Source organism: Dromiciops gliroides, chromosome 6 (assembly GCF_019393635.1).
Source record: "Dromiciops gliroides isolate mDroGli1 chromosome 6, mDroGli1.pri, whole genome shotgun sequence".
Classification (NCBI taxonomy): domain Eukaryota; kingdom Metazoa; phylum Chordata; class Mammalia; order Microbiotheria; family Microbiotheriidae; genus Dromiciops; species Dromiciops gliroides.
Genome location: NC_057866.1, coordinates 25,828,884 through 25,845,368, shown reverse-complemented (window position 1 = coordinate 25,845,368; position 16,485 = coordinate 25,828,884). Strand labels below are relative to the sequence as shown.

General features: G+C 45.4%; 1 protein-coding gene across 1 annotated transcript in view; it reads left to right on the top strand.

Annotated features, from left to right (window-relative positions):
- Positions 1-16,485, top strand: part of TSPAN18 (tetraspanin 18) — a 79,395-nt gene that overhangs the window by 26,408 nt on the left and 36,502 nt on the right.

Sequence of the window (16,485 nt, the reverse complement as noted above, 5' to 3'; positions counted from 1 at the left end):
GAGAGGTTTAGACTAAGTGGGTTCTATATCCATCATGCTAGGATCCAATGACCTTGGACAAGTCTCTAGACTTTAGTCTGACCATTCAAAGGTCCGTGAGTAGTCTTCCCAAGGCAGTAGGTTCCCCCTCACTTTAGCTGTCCTAGAAAATGTGAGACTGGCCCCTGTTGTTGAACAGCTGACTGTTCAACTGTCCGTTGGACTAAAGGAGATCCCTATTAGTGCTGAGATTCTCTGGTCTGTGTCCTCTGTGAAACTGCTGTGAGCCTCAGTTTTTCTCCTGTGTAAAATGGGCAGATTGCATAAGATTCCCTTTCCCGCTCTGCATTATGAGGCTGTGCCTCTCATTGAGGGACCTATTTGGATTCCAGAGATTGTTTTTTGCAGGATTGCTAATTAGATCCAGAAAAAGGGTTGGGGCAAATACTTTTCATGGAAAACAAAACAAAACAAAACAAAAAACCCACACCATTATTAAAATGCCAATCCCTCACTCCTCCCTCGTGGTCAGCTCATACATTTATTTACCAATGTCCTTTGCTCAGCTGCGCCCTAGTGATCCCATGTTTATAATGCTCTGTAGCCTGCACGTGCCCAGTGTGCACCTTTCCCTGGCCCCCTGGGGTGAACTTCCAATTGAGTTCTGTAGAGATCACAGCATTCCTGGACTCACAGCTCTCAATCCTGCCCGACAATGAACATTATTATTATATTATGTAGGTTCCTGAACTTTAAAGCTGAAAGGGTCCTTCGGGACTCCCTCATCCAACGCCCCTCCATTGTGTCTCCCGAAGGCAGAGCCCAGCGGCTTGTGTGTGTGGGAATGAATGTGTGTGTGTGTGTGTGTTACCTTAATTGCCATTCACAGTGATAACAGCGAGACGTCCTCTGTTATTAGAATCTGACAATACCTGTGATTTGGCATTCAAGAGGGTGAGGAAGAAACCCTGCTCCTGCTCTGCCTGGAACTCATGATTCATTGGAGAGCTCTTAGGTGCTGACCCTTTATTTTACTCTGACCCTTTTATTCCGTGGGGTGGGGCATTAGGTTTCCTTCACACCACTTTTTTTTTTTTTGGGAGGGGGGGGGTCAACCAAGAAATGGAGGTCTTTTTGTTAACTCTTTAGACTGCGTGTCACATTTAGCTTGCAGAAATACACTACCTGAGTCCTTACCGATCAGAAATGGATGCAATAGAACCCCGATGTTCTTACCATATTCTAATTTGTGTCTATGATATGATGGAACAACAGCCAAATGTAGCCATTCTAATGGACTGCTTTCTGGGTACAAATATAAGAATGCCCATCTAGAAATGGAAGAGACCTAGCCAAAAGATGAAGTTGATAATAACAATATAGTACTTCAAGGGTTACAAAGTGCTTTATCTATGTATTGATATACTAATAAGGAACTTTAGACTCCTAGACAGGATATAAGATTGATTACTATACTTGGAACCCGAAAGACCTGAGTTCAAATCTTGCCTCAGATACTTACCCCCAATTATCCTCAGAATCACTTACGAACCCACAATTATTCTAAGAATCACTTAGCCTCACCTTATATAATCAAGTGATGAGCAGATATAATTGTTCAGTCGTGCCTGACCCTTCCTGACCCCCATTTAAGATTTTCCTGGCAAAGACACTAAAGTTCATTTTATAGATGAGGAAACTGAGGCAAACAGGTTTAACTCACGTGTCCAGGGTCACATAGCTAGTAAGTATCTGAGGCTGGATTTGAACTTAGGAATATAAGCCTTCTGGACTCCAGGTCAGGTGCTCTGTCCACTGAGCCACCTAGTTGCCCCTGAGAAGAGATAGTACAGACTCTTAAGTAGATCACAGAAAACCAGGGTGACTGTCAACTCTATGCATGATGCCCCTCAGCCACGACATGCCCTTCTTCCTCTTGCTCCTACCCACGTCACAGGTCTTTTAGGTCTTCTCAAGGGCGCTAGTCTGAAGTCTTGCTCAGGGGATAAATCACAGGACACTAGGAGTTAGAAGTGGAAGGGGCCAGCTTCTGAGATCTTTTTGTCTAATTACTTAATTTCACAGAGGGGCAAGCTGAGGCTCCAAGAATGAATTATGTGCTGAAAGCTGCATAGGTAGGAAGGTGCTGAGCAAGATCTAACAGGTCAAATGATTGTTCGATGGATGGATGGATGGTGAATGGATGAAAGAAAGAAAGGAAGAAGGAAGGAAGGAAGGAAGGGAGGGAGGGAAGGAGGGAGGGAGGAAGGAAGGAAAGAAAGAAAGAGAAAGAAAGGAGGAAGGAAGGAAGAAAGGAAGGAAGGAAGAAAAGTTAAGAAAGGAGGAAAGAAAAAAGCTTTTGGATGCTTAGTATATGTCAGTCAGTGTGTTGGTTGGCAAGGAATTTGGGAAAGTAGTAGCAAGAGAGGAAAGAGTGAAGTCAAACACAGAAGGGGCTTTCTTGAAATATTATTCTGCAAAAGGCACTCAGTCATTTTATAGATGAGGAAACAGTCTCAGACAGGTTAAGTGACTTGCCCAGGGCCAAATAACAGGTGTTTGAGTCAGGATTTGAACCCAGATCTTCCTGACCCCCAAGTCTAGCTTTCTACCAAGGATACCACACTGTCTCTCAAAATTCAATGTCAAAAATAGGGCAAGAATGAACCCATGGATCCATGTGGAGAATATAACTTGAGTCCAGACCCCTCATTTTACAGATGAGGAAACTGAGACTCAAAATGGGTGATGTCCCCAAGGTTACTCTACTCCAGCGGAAGGGGGGTAGAGCTAAGATCTAGACCCATATTCTCTGACTCCACAGCTAATATAGTTTTCCACTTCAACACCCTGTGGAGCTTGAGGGAGCCCCAGATAACATCTTCTCTTCCACCATCCTGAACTCCAGACTTCCAACAATATGTCAGTCTCGGGACTCGTTTCCAGGTTTTAATATGTGCTGAGTGGGTTTATTTGTAACCATTATGGCTTCAGAGAGGGAATGAGCAAGTGAGAAGGAGATGGGGACAGGGAGGGAGAGACATCCACTGGCAGCAGGAGCACCAGGGAAAAACAGGACTCATTTCATAAACACCATTCTGTTTTAATGACCTCAACTCAGCAGCAGCTGCTGTGGAGGTCAGCTGTTCTCCAGCCCTGGGACAATTACCTTCTACCCAAATCCCTCTGCCAGGTAGTTCTTGGAACAGAACTAGAGGAATGCTCTTCATATGGGAAATATAGATAACTTGAACAAGGATCTGTTTTTCAAGTGGTCCAGATTCAGTTCTAGCTCACCTCCTCCTCGTCCTCCTGCTCCTTCTCCTCCTCCTCTTCCTCCTCTTTCTTCTCCTCCTCCATCATCACCATCACCACCACCACCATCATTATTATCATAAGACATTGTTGATAGTGTTCTGGGCAAGTCAGGAAGATTTGCATTTATTTAAGTCTGACATTTAATCAGTCAATCAATCTTTTAAGCACTTACTACATGCCAGTACTACGCATTGTGCTAAGCACTGGAGATATAAAAAAAGGCAGGAAACAGCCCTGCCCTCAAGGAGCTCCCAGTCTATCGGGGGAGATAACAAGCAAACAACTATGTACAAACAAACTACGTACAGGGTAAATCTTTAATATCAACAGAGGAAAGGCACTGGAATTAAGGGAGATGGGAATAGCTTCCGCTAAAAGATGGGATTTTTTAGCAAAGATTTTCAGATCCAGGAAGTGGGATGAAGAGGTAGAGCCTTCCAAGCACGGGGGACAACAGCCAGATAAAACGCCCATAGCCAGGATGGAGCATCCAATGCCAGGAACAGCCAGGAGGCAGATGTGATGAGATTGAAGAGTACTTAGGATTTACCCCCAGAAGACTGGAAATCTGAGAACGGGGCTAGGTTATGTGCAGGCTTTGAACACCAAACAGAGGATTTCAGTCATTCAATCACCAGAAATTATTAAATGCCAACTGTGTTCTAGGACCTGGGGGTACACGTACAGAGAATAAAACAATCCCTGTTCAAAAAAAAAAGGCTTACTTTTATTAGGGGAGAGAAATAGTTACCTAAGTAGCTGTATTCAGAATATATACAAAATGGAATTATAGAGGAAGCAGTGACCCTTAAACTGAGCCTAGAAGGAATTGAGGAGGTGAGCTTCCAAACAGGTGCAGCCAATGCAGAGAGACGGGGGACCTCCTTCCTTACTGAGAAACTGACAGAAGTTTCCTAGGACTTACCCTCTAAGTCATTGGATGGGGTTATGGACCAGACCAGTGTGATTCTATTGGCAGAGAGATCTCCCAGAAGAGGAAACTCTCTCCTGTAGTGCAAGCTGGCAACTTCTCTGCATTCTTCCTCCAATCATTTCTCTTGAAGGGTTTCCAAGGGCCGTGCTGGGGACCTCGGTAATGGTTATTTCTTCTCTTATTTATCTTGCCTGGCGCAAGAGGGAGATACCTATAGTAAATCCTCTTCTGGGACAGGGTTGTGGCCTTGGCTAATTCAGCCCAGGTGACAAGAATCAATTGCAGTTGCCCCTTAAAACCTTTTGTCTCTAATATTTATTACCCGGCAAATTTAAAGGAGAAGCGTGGAGGAGTTGGGGGGTGGGGAGGGACAGGGGGAGTGGGGAAGGCGAGCTCTCCTTGTCCATTTTATAACTGATTTGTGTTCCAGGCTTGGACCACAGGACAATAGATTTAGAACTGGAATGGACCTCGGATGTCATCCAGTCCACCCCTCCCATTTGGCAGATGAGGAAACAGGCCAAGAGAAGCGACAAACTCGGGGTCACATGCTAGTGTCTGAGGAGGGATTTGAGCCCATGTTTTTCTGACTTCCAAGTCCAGCACTCTATCCGCTATGCCACACTGCCTCTCAAAATATAGAGCACCCAGCATTCCCAGAGGGCTTCCCTTTTCAGTCCCATCAGATAAGATTAGGCCCCTTACTAGGTCTGTGTCTTCAGGTCTCAGGTGCCAGGGCTGTCCCCACCAGACAGTGGAGGCATAAAGAGTCCTCCAAAGTGTTGGTTCACAAGAATTTATTAAGCACCTACTATGTGCCAGGCACCGTGTTAAGTTTGAGGAATACAAAGAAAGGCAATAGCCAATCCCTGCCCTTGGAGAGCTTTCAGTCTGAAGGGGACTGAGTTCCTGAGTTCCTTGCCTAATTCTCAATTTCTCCAGCCTGGTAGTCTGCAAGGCTGATTAACCTTGGCAATTGTCTGGTCATGGGACCCTAGTGTGACACAGAGGGAGAAGATGTAGCAGGGCAGTGTCCAGAGAGCTATGTCCAAGTCCTAGGGTGACTTGGGACCGGCTCCTTCCCCTCTCTGCTCCTTATTTTTCTCATCTGCGGCATGGGGAGAATGATATAACACTTACCTCCAGTCATCATGGTGAGCATCAAATAGGATAGTGTGTATAAAATACTTTGTTAAATTTGAGCTTCTCACCTGTATAAGGACTACATAACCTCTAAGGTACATTCCAGCTTTCACATCCATGACTCATTTCAGTGGGATTGGAAGAGGAAGCCAGAGAGGTGACTACATGCATCCTTATTCAGATCTTATCTTCATGGAACATGAGACTAGGAAGGATTTTTAAATAACACAACAGATTTTCATTGATATCTTGGTACATCACTTCGATTTCTCCCCGTATCTCTTCCCCTGCCTTCTCAAAGAGAGCCACTTTTAATAACAGAAGGAAAAAAGTAAGAAGAAAATAAGAATTCAACAAGAACAATGACCAGTAGAGGTGTCAGCATTTGGAAGTCCTCTGTCCCCACACCATACCTAGACTGGTGCTTTGCTTACTGGACTTTTGAGTGACTACAGAGATGGATGGATGGTGAGGGTATTCAAATCCAAAGGGAACTCAGGTAGATTTCAAGAACGCCCTTGTTCATAATGGACCTGGTGTATCAGCCTAAAGATGTAGGTGCTCCGTCCCCAGAGCTTATCATGAACACCCCACCAGTTAGGGATGCTGAGAAACAGCAGGTTCTGGTGACCTCTGACTGTGTTTTTTCAGTCCCGAGATCCACTGAATTAGAGCTACTGATGGGCGCTTCAGAAATGCCAGATGGGGGTGGTTTTGTCATCTCCTCTCTCCAGGAAAGTCGGGCTGGAACTCATCTCTCTGACCCCAGGGCCAAGTCCAGGGCAGGCAGCAAATCAACTTTTTAAAACAAAACAGCTGGTGTTTAGTGTGGACGAGAAACCCTAGGCCCATGAGAAAGAAAACTCAGGATGCTGCTGATGCTACTTCACCAGGGTGATGCAACTAGGTGGGAGCAGACCAGGGAAGGGTTTGCTTGCAAGATTACTATTTTAACTAATACTCTTTAACCTCTCCACCCCAAGGCAATGCTTTAAGACCATAAGAAGGGGCATCCAGGTGGCACAGTAAATAAAACATTGGTCCTGGATTCAGGAAGACCTGAGTTCAAATCCGACCCTCAGACACTTGACATTTATTAGCTGTGTGACCCTGGTCAAATCACTTAACCCTCATTGCCTCGCCCTCTCCCCCCCCCCCCCAAAAAAAAAGACTATAAGAAAACTGTACATTGGAGAGCAGATGTCAATTAGCATTGGTGAAGGGAGGTTCCTCCTTGGGACTGCCCTGTAGTATAGGTGATGTGTAGAGACTACGCAGATGAAATCAAAGAGCTGGTTCCTGCCCTCTCTCCCCTTTCCCTGAGATTATTGCTAATTAACTGCTAACCTCCATCATTCCTACTTGCTAAAGGAATATAAGTGCTGTCAGCACCCTCTAAATGCCAGTGCCCTGAAGCAAATCCCAGATGGCTTCACCCTAGTTCCTTCTCAATTGTGATCTCATATGCTTTTGGTTTATTGGGTGAGAACCTGTCTCTAGAGGGATCAATTTCCTCATCTGTAAAATGAAGGTGTTTGACTAGATGATCTCTGAGGTCCCTTCTAGTTCTAATCATAGGATCCTGGATTTAGACATGGTAAGGGGAGGAGACCTTAGAGATTACCTCACCTAACCCCCTCCTTTTAAGGAAGAGGCCCCAAGTGGGGAAGTGACTTACCCAAGGAAACATAGCTAATATTATGTATTCGAAGATCTGGGATTTGAATCCAGGTCCTAGAATTCTAGACCCGGTGCTTTCTGCCCTACTCTAGGCTTAGCACAGTGCCTGGCACATAGTAAGCACTTAATAAATGTTGACTGATTGATTAGGCTGCCTTTCTGAGGCTGAGCCTTTCCTTAGACACAGGATTTCTTCACCCTGATGTCTCTGTGGCTCCCCCCACGTTTCCTTGTTCCTGCTTCCTGCTCCAGTACCTTGACAGGCTTCCATGCTCAGCCTCCGTCTGCCTCACTCTTGGCATTCACCATCGCTCTCCAGACCAGGGAGGGTGATTACACATCGAGATCTGGCCACTAAGCGGCCATTTCTTCCTTATTAATGTGCTTGGAGCTCATTATAGCAACACTGATTGCAGTGGAGTCCTGGGAGGCGTTTGAGAAAGGCAAAGCCTGCTTCACTCTGCCCCACATGGTCTGTGCCCTGCCTGGTGCTGAGAAGTCTAATGGAGAAGAACTCTGGCCAAGCCAAAGCCAGAGTGTGTGTGTATGTGTGTGTATACATACGCACACATGTACACCTGTGTGTATGCACATATGCACACAACATACATGTACACACATAGCATATACACCAATACATGTGCACACACATACATGCACACACATGTGCACACACACACATACGCACATGCATGTGTATATATCTTAGCTGTCCTTAAGTGGAATGACCTGCCTAGAGAAGTTGTACAAGGCCTACTTAGAGGCTTTCAGGCAGCAGCTCCCTACCACTTGTTGGATATGTTGCAATGGTCATTCCTTTCAGGGATGTGGTACGCTGGATGGCCCCTGAGGTAACGACTCTCAGATTTCTGTGGTTCCCAGATTAGGCCGTGGCTAAACAAATTCTGCACAGGAATGCAGTGGACTGTTACTCCCTTGTCAGAAATGATAAGTAGGATGAATCCAGAGAAGCACGGGAAGACTGGTATGGATCTGGTTTTGAATGCTGCCCCGATCAGTCTCCTTGTTTTCTCATCCTTAATGTGACAGGGTTGGACTGAGCCCCTTTCCAGCCCAAGATCTATGATGCTAAAACCTTCCTCTTTCTTGTCAGGGGAAGGGGATTGGGAATGGGAGGGGCTATGGGGGCAGAATTGTTGCATCGGCCATCAGACACAGTTGAGGCATTGCTGGTTTTGCAGACCTGCTTTTAAAAATCTTCATTCTAAGGGCTGACATGCTGTGTCAGAGAGTAGGAGGGATATATTGTTAAAATGAAGGTGATGTTAAAATAAAGCATATCAATTCAAGATTAAAAATACATAAAATACAATGGAGGAGAGTGTAGCCTCCGTTATCTCTCATTAGCTTTAATTCTGTGATCTTTCTCTGTCATCCCAAGTGAAATATTTAGGATAAAAACAAAAGCCTAGATGTTCTTGCTGCTCAGTGTCCCTTTACAAAGTAGCCTTTCCATGTGCTCACTCTTCCTTCCAGAAAGTAGGCCCTCGTACCTCGGGATGGCTTCTTAACCTCCAGCCCCCAAAGCTCTGCGCCTCTTCCTACCTATAGGGCCAACAGAGATCCACAGGCAGAAAGCTAGTCCAAAGGCATTGTGGCACAGCCCAGAGCCTTCTGCCAAAAAGACAAGTGTCCTCCCCTCCTTTCCCCCCACCATCCCTTTCCAGACCCCGACTAATATCCATAAAGTCATTAAATATTTAAATCCATGGTCTGCGGTGGGCAAGGTTGCCACAGCAACAGCCCAACATATTTTAGGATGGATTATTGCACCTTTCACTCAGTCTCGTGGAGCAGCAGCTTAGGGGCTTTGGCAGTTGTTCTAGGTCAAGATGGGGAGGAATCATGGGCATGTGAGGGTAGAAGGAAGAAGCTAATTTTTTGAACTAATTTTTCCTAAGGATAAGAAAATCAGAATCAGAGAATGCTAGAGCTAGGAGGGGTCTTAGAACACAGGACAAAGGTCGGATTTAGAAAGGGTCTTTGTTAAAACTGTAAAGGATCTTAGATCATAGAAGGTCCGAACAATAAAGGGATTTAGAACATAGACTATAGGTTGGAGCTAGAAAAAGGCTTTGCAACATAGATAGGGGTATGCTGGAGCCAGCTCTGACTGTTTTTTTGAGAGCCGGTTGTTAAATTTTTGGTGAATGTTTCTACCTTGGATACTGACAAACACTACAGGGCTAAGTTTATAGACTGAAAGTCTGCAAGTAGAGGTTCTGTGGTCACTTGTCTAGAAAAAGACAAGAGAGAGGAAAATATATTAGAGTCAGGCTGAATGACCTTTGAGTTCTCATCTAGTTCTTAAGATTCTGTGATTTTCTCATGTAATCTCAGGGCAGTAGGATGTGAGCTGTCACAGAACATAGATGTAGGTAGTGGTTGACACTTGTTCCCGAACTTGAAGGGTCTGTGGTTTGATCAGCTTTCTCCACTGATGTAGGTCCCAGCCCCTCTAGTCTGAATAATTTCTGTGACCAAAGAGCCCCAAACAAAACAAACAAACAAAAAAGAATTCAAACTCCTAAACCATCCCCTGGGTGCCAGGCCTTTGTTGAGTAGCCTACCCACAAGTAGCCAACCAAGCCACTCCTGAAGTCCCTCCCAGCTCTGACATTCTGTGTTCTAACAGTTCTGACATTCTGTGTTCTAAGGTCCCTTCCAGCTCTGACATTCCATGTTCTAAGGTCCTTCCAAGCTCTGACATTCCAGGTTCTAGGGTCCCTCCCAGCTCTGACATTCCAGGTTCTAAGGTCCTTCCCAGCTCTGACATTCTGTGTTCTAACAGTTCTGACATTCTGTGTTCTAAGGTCCCTTCCAGCTCTGACATTCCATGTTCTAAGGTCCTTCCAAGCTCTGACATTCCAGGTTCTAAGGTCCCTCCCAGCTCTGACATTCCAGGTTCTAAGGTCCTTCCCAGCTCTGACATTCTGTGTTCTAACAGTTCTGACATTCTGTGTTCTAAGGTCCCTTCCAGCTCTGACATTCCATGTTCTAAGGTCCTTCCAAGCTCTGACATTCCAGGTTCTAAGGTCCCTCCCAGCTCTGACATTCCAGGTTCTAAGGTCCTTCCCAGCTCTGACATTCTGTGTTCTAACAGTTCTGACATTCTGTGTTCTAAGGTCCCTCCCAGCTCTGACATTCCATGTTCTAAGGTCCTTCCCAGCTCTGACATTCTGTGTTCTAACAGTTCTGACATTCTGTGTTCTAAGGTCCCTTCCAGCTCTGACATTCCATGTTCTAAGGTCCTTCCAAGCTCTGACATTCCAGGTTCTAAGGTCCCTCCCAGCTCTGACATTCCAGGTTCTAAGGTCCTTCCCAGCTCTGACATTCTGTGTTCTAACAGTTCTGACATTCTGTGTTCTAAGGTCCCTCCCAGCTCTGACATTCCATGTTCTAAGGTCCTTCCAAGCTCTGACATTCCAGGTTCTAAGGTCCCTCCCAGCTCTGACATTCCGGGTTCTAAGGTCCCTCCCAGCTCTGACATTCTGTGTTCTAACAGTTCTGACATTCTGTGTTCTAAGGTCCCTCCCAGCTCTGACATTCCATGTTCTAAGGTCCTTCCAAGCTCTGACATTCCAGGTTCTAAGGTCCCTCCCAGCTCTGACATTCCAGGTTCTAAGGTCCTTCCCAGCTCTGACATTCTGTGTTCTAACAGTTCTGACATTCTGTGTTCTAAGGTCCCTCCCAGCTCTGACATTCTATGTTCTAAGGTCCCTCCCAGCTCTGACATTCTGTGTTCTAAGGTCCCTCCCAGCTCTGACATTCTATGTTCTAAGGTCCCTCCCAGCTCTGACATTCTATGTTCTAAGGTCCCTTCTAGGTCTACCCTTCATGTTCTATATTCTTAGGTCCATTCCAGCTCTGGTATTCTGTGTTCTAAGGTCATCCTGCATGTTCTGTGTTTCAAGGTCCTTGCATCTCCATGGTTCAAGTCAATTCAATTCAGTCTAATCCAGGCATTTATTGAACACCGACTGAACACCCTGCCCTCTGCTAGGCCCTGAGTCTACACAATACATTTGGTGGTACACACACGGATCGAAAACTCTCATCCCTTTGAAGGCACCAGGCCGGGATGGTCACCAGAACTGGTGAAAGCTGACTCTCCCCCAGCCCAGGTAGGCATCCTCTCCATGAGACAGAGCCTTCCTTGGGAAACTTCAGGCAGACAGCTGCTCCTCCTGGGGCATTACCATTGCAATGAGGCCAGGAGGGAATGGAGATGTAATTTGGGATCTTATTACACACACTAGTGGAGACCCTTCAGCTTAGCTCTGCCTTGTCTGCCCCTCTGAATGCTGACTCCTCAGGAGCCTAATTGGAGTTTCTCTACCATGCAGGCGTGTGTCCATGTCACCGTGTCTGCACCGTCGGATTTTGGGGGGCGCTGGGGGGATTGTTTATGTGCCTGCCTCTCATAAGATGATGATGGGCCTCTCACTGTCAAGGCTTCCTACCCAGGGAGGGATAGCACCATCATTCTCCTGCCCATGGTACCATAGTGTAGGGCTGAAATTTAATATATGGAAAGTTAATTGGGTGACTCGCCGAAATATTAGGGTTTTACCACAATAGGATGGCTGAGCCTCCCAGCCGCACCTCTCTCCTCAGGCCTTATTTCTCCAGGAGACGTCTGCTTTTCTCTTCTGGAAGCTTCAAGCTTGACCCAAAGCACACTGCCTTTCACCGGAGCCCCTCCGAACATATCTTTCCCCCTGCTCCTGCCCAATCCCCAGCTCCACCTGCCTCTTTTTCTTTGGCTCCCTTCTGCAGAAGGGGTCCTGTGGGGGACCTGGGAGGGAAAAGAAAAATAAAAGGAGGTGATTTATGAGCTTAGCTGTGTCATCTTAATCAAAGGACACCTCCTGTGCCTCCCCTCCCCATCTCACTGCAGATGAGGCTGGGGAAGAAGGGAGGAGGGGAGATAAATAAAACTGTCAAAGGCTCCTGCTGGGAACTCCCTGAGTGACCCGGGCATGGCCCTGCGCCTCTGGGGCCTCAGATGGCCCAAACATTGATGGAGTCAGCAGCTCCTTAGGGAGTGTGGAGTTCAGCCCCCTCGTTTTATACACGGAGCAATGGAGGGCCCAAGAACTTGAGGGACTTGTAAACGATAGCACCACTAGGCCAAAGAGAGCCCAGATTTGAATCTGTGCCAGCTGGGCTAGAGGATCTCTGATGTCCCTCCCTGCTCTGCCATCCTATGGCCCAAGATTCCTCCCACCACGGACGTCATTGCTTTTGGTGTCCCTTCTGGCGCTGATATTCCCCATTTTGTGTTCTCAGGGCACTCCTAAATCTGACCTTCTGTATTTGAATCCCCTTCCAATTCTACAATCTAAGACTCTCCCAGGAATGACATTCTGGGTTCTAAGATCCCTCCCAGCTCTGACATTCTATGTTCTAAGATCCCTCCCAGCTCTGACATTCTATGTTCTAAGGTCCCTCCCAGCTCTGACACTTTTTATGTTTGACAGTAGATAGTGAGATGTTTGATATAACCAGCAAAAAGTTGTCGGTCATGTCCCTTAGGTGAGAACATCCTTTTTCCCAAGCCTGGGTATTGGAAATCAGCCATCCCTCCCAACATTCTTTCATCCTCCTTGGGAGGCAGTAATAAAAACATTCATTCATTTGCATTATGGGTCCCTTCATGTGTTAAGTGGGAGATACTGAGCAAGACAAAAATGATGTTCCCCTCAGACTTCATGGATGATCATTAGTGGTAGTCATGAAAGTGGACCTGTGACTTTATTAGAAAAGGGAACATTCAGGTGAGGAATTTCCTCCATCAAAGCAAGTGGATATTTCTTCACAATTTATAGTCTTAGAGAGCTGCCAGAGTAGTGAGAGGTTAAGTGACTTACCCAGGGTCACACCACTATTATATGTCAGGGGCACATAAGACTCTTGAAATCAAGAGTCTTCATAGTTCTGAGCTCAGCTATCACCCCATCATTGCCTCTTAATAATAACAATAATAGCAATGGTGATAATAACTGTTGCAGACATCTCGCTAAGTGCCAGGGACAAAAAGAAAGGCAAAAAAGAAAAAAAAAACAGACTGCTCAAAGAGCTTACAGTTTAATGGGGGAGATATCATGTAAACAATAATGTCCTATTTCCTAGATAGAAAAAGAGATACTGATATGTAGAGAGAGAGAGAGAGAGAGAGAGAGAGAGATGGATGGATGGATGGATGGATGGATGGATGGATGGATAGATAGATAGATGATAGGTAGATAGATACATAGATACATAGAAGGATGGATGGGTGGATGGATGGATAGATGGATAGATAGATAGATGGATGGATGGATGGATGGATGGATGGATGGATAGATAGATAGATGATAGGTAGATAGATACATAGATACATAGAAGGATGGATGGGTGGATGGATGGATAGATGAATAGATAGATAGATGGATGGATGGATGGATGGATGGATGGATAGATAGATAGATAGATAGATAGATAGATAGATAGATAGATAGATAGATGGATGGATGGATGGATGGATAGATAGATGATAGATAGATAGATAGATAGATAGATAGATAGATAGATAGATAGATAGATAGATAGATAGATGATAGGTAGATAGATAGATAGATAGATAGATAGATAGATAGATAGATAGATAGATAGATAGATAGATCTAAATATGGAAATGATAAACAGGAGAAATCTAAGACAAACACAGAGGGAAGACAGATATTAAGGAGGGTCAGAAAAGACTTCTTGTAGAAGATGGAACTTTAACAGAGACTTGAAGAAAGCTAAGGTGAAGTGAGGAAGAGGAAGAGCACTCCAGGTACTGGAGCCAGCCAGTAAAAATGCCTGGAGCTGTGAGATGGATTGTCTTGTGCAGGGAACAGCAAGGAGGTCAGTGACAGCTGATTCACAGAGCATGGGGAGGGGAGAAAGGTGTAAGAAGACTGGAAAGGTATGGAGGGGCTCCATTCTGAAAGACTTTAAAATCCAAATGGAGGATTTGATATTTGATCCTGAAGGTAATAGAGAACCACTGGAGTTCATTAAATGAGGCCATAGATGGTCAGATGTATGCATAAGGAAGATCAGTTTGATGGCTAAGTGGAGGATGAACTGGTGTGGGGAGAGAGCCAAGGCAGACCGACCCATCAGTGGCTATTGCAGTGTTGTAGGCATGGAATAATGAGGGCCTGAACCAAGGTGGCGGCAGTGTCGGAGGACAGAAGGGTGAGTAAATGAGAGATGTGAAGTTTGAAGCAATGGCTTTGGTGACTGATTGGATATGGAGGGCGAGAGCTTGAAGAGTTTCTAGGATGACACCTAGCTTGTAAAGCCTGAGTGACTGAGAGGATGATGGGACCCTTGGAAGTAATAGGGAAGTTACAAACAGGAGAGGGCTTGAGAGGAAAGATAATGAGATCAGTTTTAGAAGTGTTGGATTTGAGATGTTTATGGAACATCTGGCTGGAGATGTCCAATTGGTAGTTGGATATGCAAGACTGGAGATCACTAGAGAGGTTAGGGCTGGATAAGTAGATTTGAGATTCATCAGCAGAGAGATGATAATTGAATCCATGGGAGCTGATGAGATCACCAAGGGAAGTAGTATAGAGGGGGAAGAGAAGAGGCAGGACAGAGCCTTGGGCAACATTATCTCATTTGGCCTGACAACAACCCAATGAGGTAGGTGCTACAGTGTTGTTATAGACGTTTTGCAGATGAGGAAACAGATCTGATTGGAACTTGAGCCCGGGTCTTCCTTCTTTCAAACCTAAGAAAATCTCCATTTGTCTTCTTGAGTTGTTTCAGTTGTGCCTGACTCTTTGTGACTCCATGTGGGATTTTCTTGGCAAAGATACTGGACTGGTTTGTCATTTCCTTCTCCTGCTTGTTTTACAAATGAGGAACCTGAGGCAAATAAGGTGAAGTGACTTGCCCAGGGTCACACAGCCAGTAAGTGTCTGAAGCCAGAATTGAACTCAGGAAGATAAGTCTTCCTGTCTCCAGGTTTGGTTCTCTATCCACTACCTCAACCTAGCTGCCCAAAGGAAAGTGTCTAGTAAGTGTCTGAGGCCATAATTGAACTCATGAAGATGAGTCTTGTTGGTAATAAACCCAATGCTTATGTACATCTATAATGTCATTATCATGTGCTAATGTTCATCATGGTGATCTTTGTTCACCTCCTGTCCCTCTGCTTAAGTTGGCATAAGGAAGACCAAAGTTCGAGTCTGACTTTAGGTTCTTCCTACCTCTATGACCCTGGTCAAGTAAATCACTTGATTTTCCTTTGCTTCAGTTTCCTTATCCATAAAATGGGGGTAATAATAGCACTTACCCCTCAGGGTTGTTATAAGGATCAAATGAGGTAACATGTAAAGCATTTCTTCTCCTTCTTCATCATCATCATGTATAGCAACCTTATTCAAACTTGTTATCTCTCCTATTATCTGCCACCGTGTTCTGTTCAGAGGACTATATAAAAAATGTTTGTTGAATGAATCAGACCTGGGGTTTGTTTGGATTGAGTTTAAGAGGGAACATGGTAGATAAATTCAGTCTCTCTCAAGCCTCCTCAGAGTTCCTGCCTTTTGTCTTCCTCTACGGTCACCGTCTGTCCCTCCCTTTGGCTCTTTGGCATAGAAATTGACTAGGTGACGTTCTATACCCCTCCCTTCTGTGCCACAGCTAATGGAGGCTGTGACTTGGGTAAGCAGGATGAGGAGCCTTCTCTTCCCCACTGTGGAGAGAGCTGGATGTTGCTGCCTCCCCTTATGTGATGAACAAAGAAAATCCAGGCACTTGGACTTGCGGGGGAGGGGTGGTGGTGGAGGGGAGTGTTGCTGCAAAGGCAGAGTACAAAAACCAAGAGGTCAATTCAGAAGAGGAGTGGAATGAGCACGAAGGCGGGCTTCTGGAGGGCACAAGCTGTGCTCGGACTGGGAAATGAAGAATAGAAACTTCTCAGGGAGCCGGAAGAAAGACTCCTGAGCTGGACTTCCAGGGAAACCCTCCACAGTTCTAGTTAATGACTCCATTCCAAGAGTCCTTCAAAGGCTTACAAAGCATTTCCCATCCCTTATCTCATTCGATCCTAACAATACCTGAGGTCATTTATGGGAGTATCAATATTACTCCCACAAAGAAGGGTTACTGCGCCCAAATACAGCTCTTCCTTCCACTACACTATGGCTGTTTATAAAGCAACAGAACGGCGACAAAACATGAATGCGGGAAGGGGCTGTGATTTCATAGCCCAGTGGACTCCCCGTAGAGGAAGTCCCTGCGGGCCTATATATAGAATAAATAACCCAGATCATACAACCAGTCTATGGCTTAGTAGAGAAGTACGAGGCAGTTTACCTGAGGCACAGAGGTTTGTTTTTTGTTTGATCGTTGAATCATTT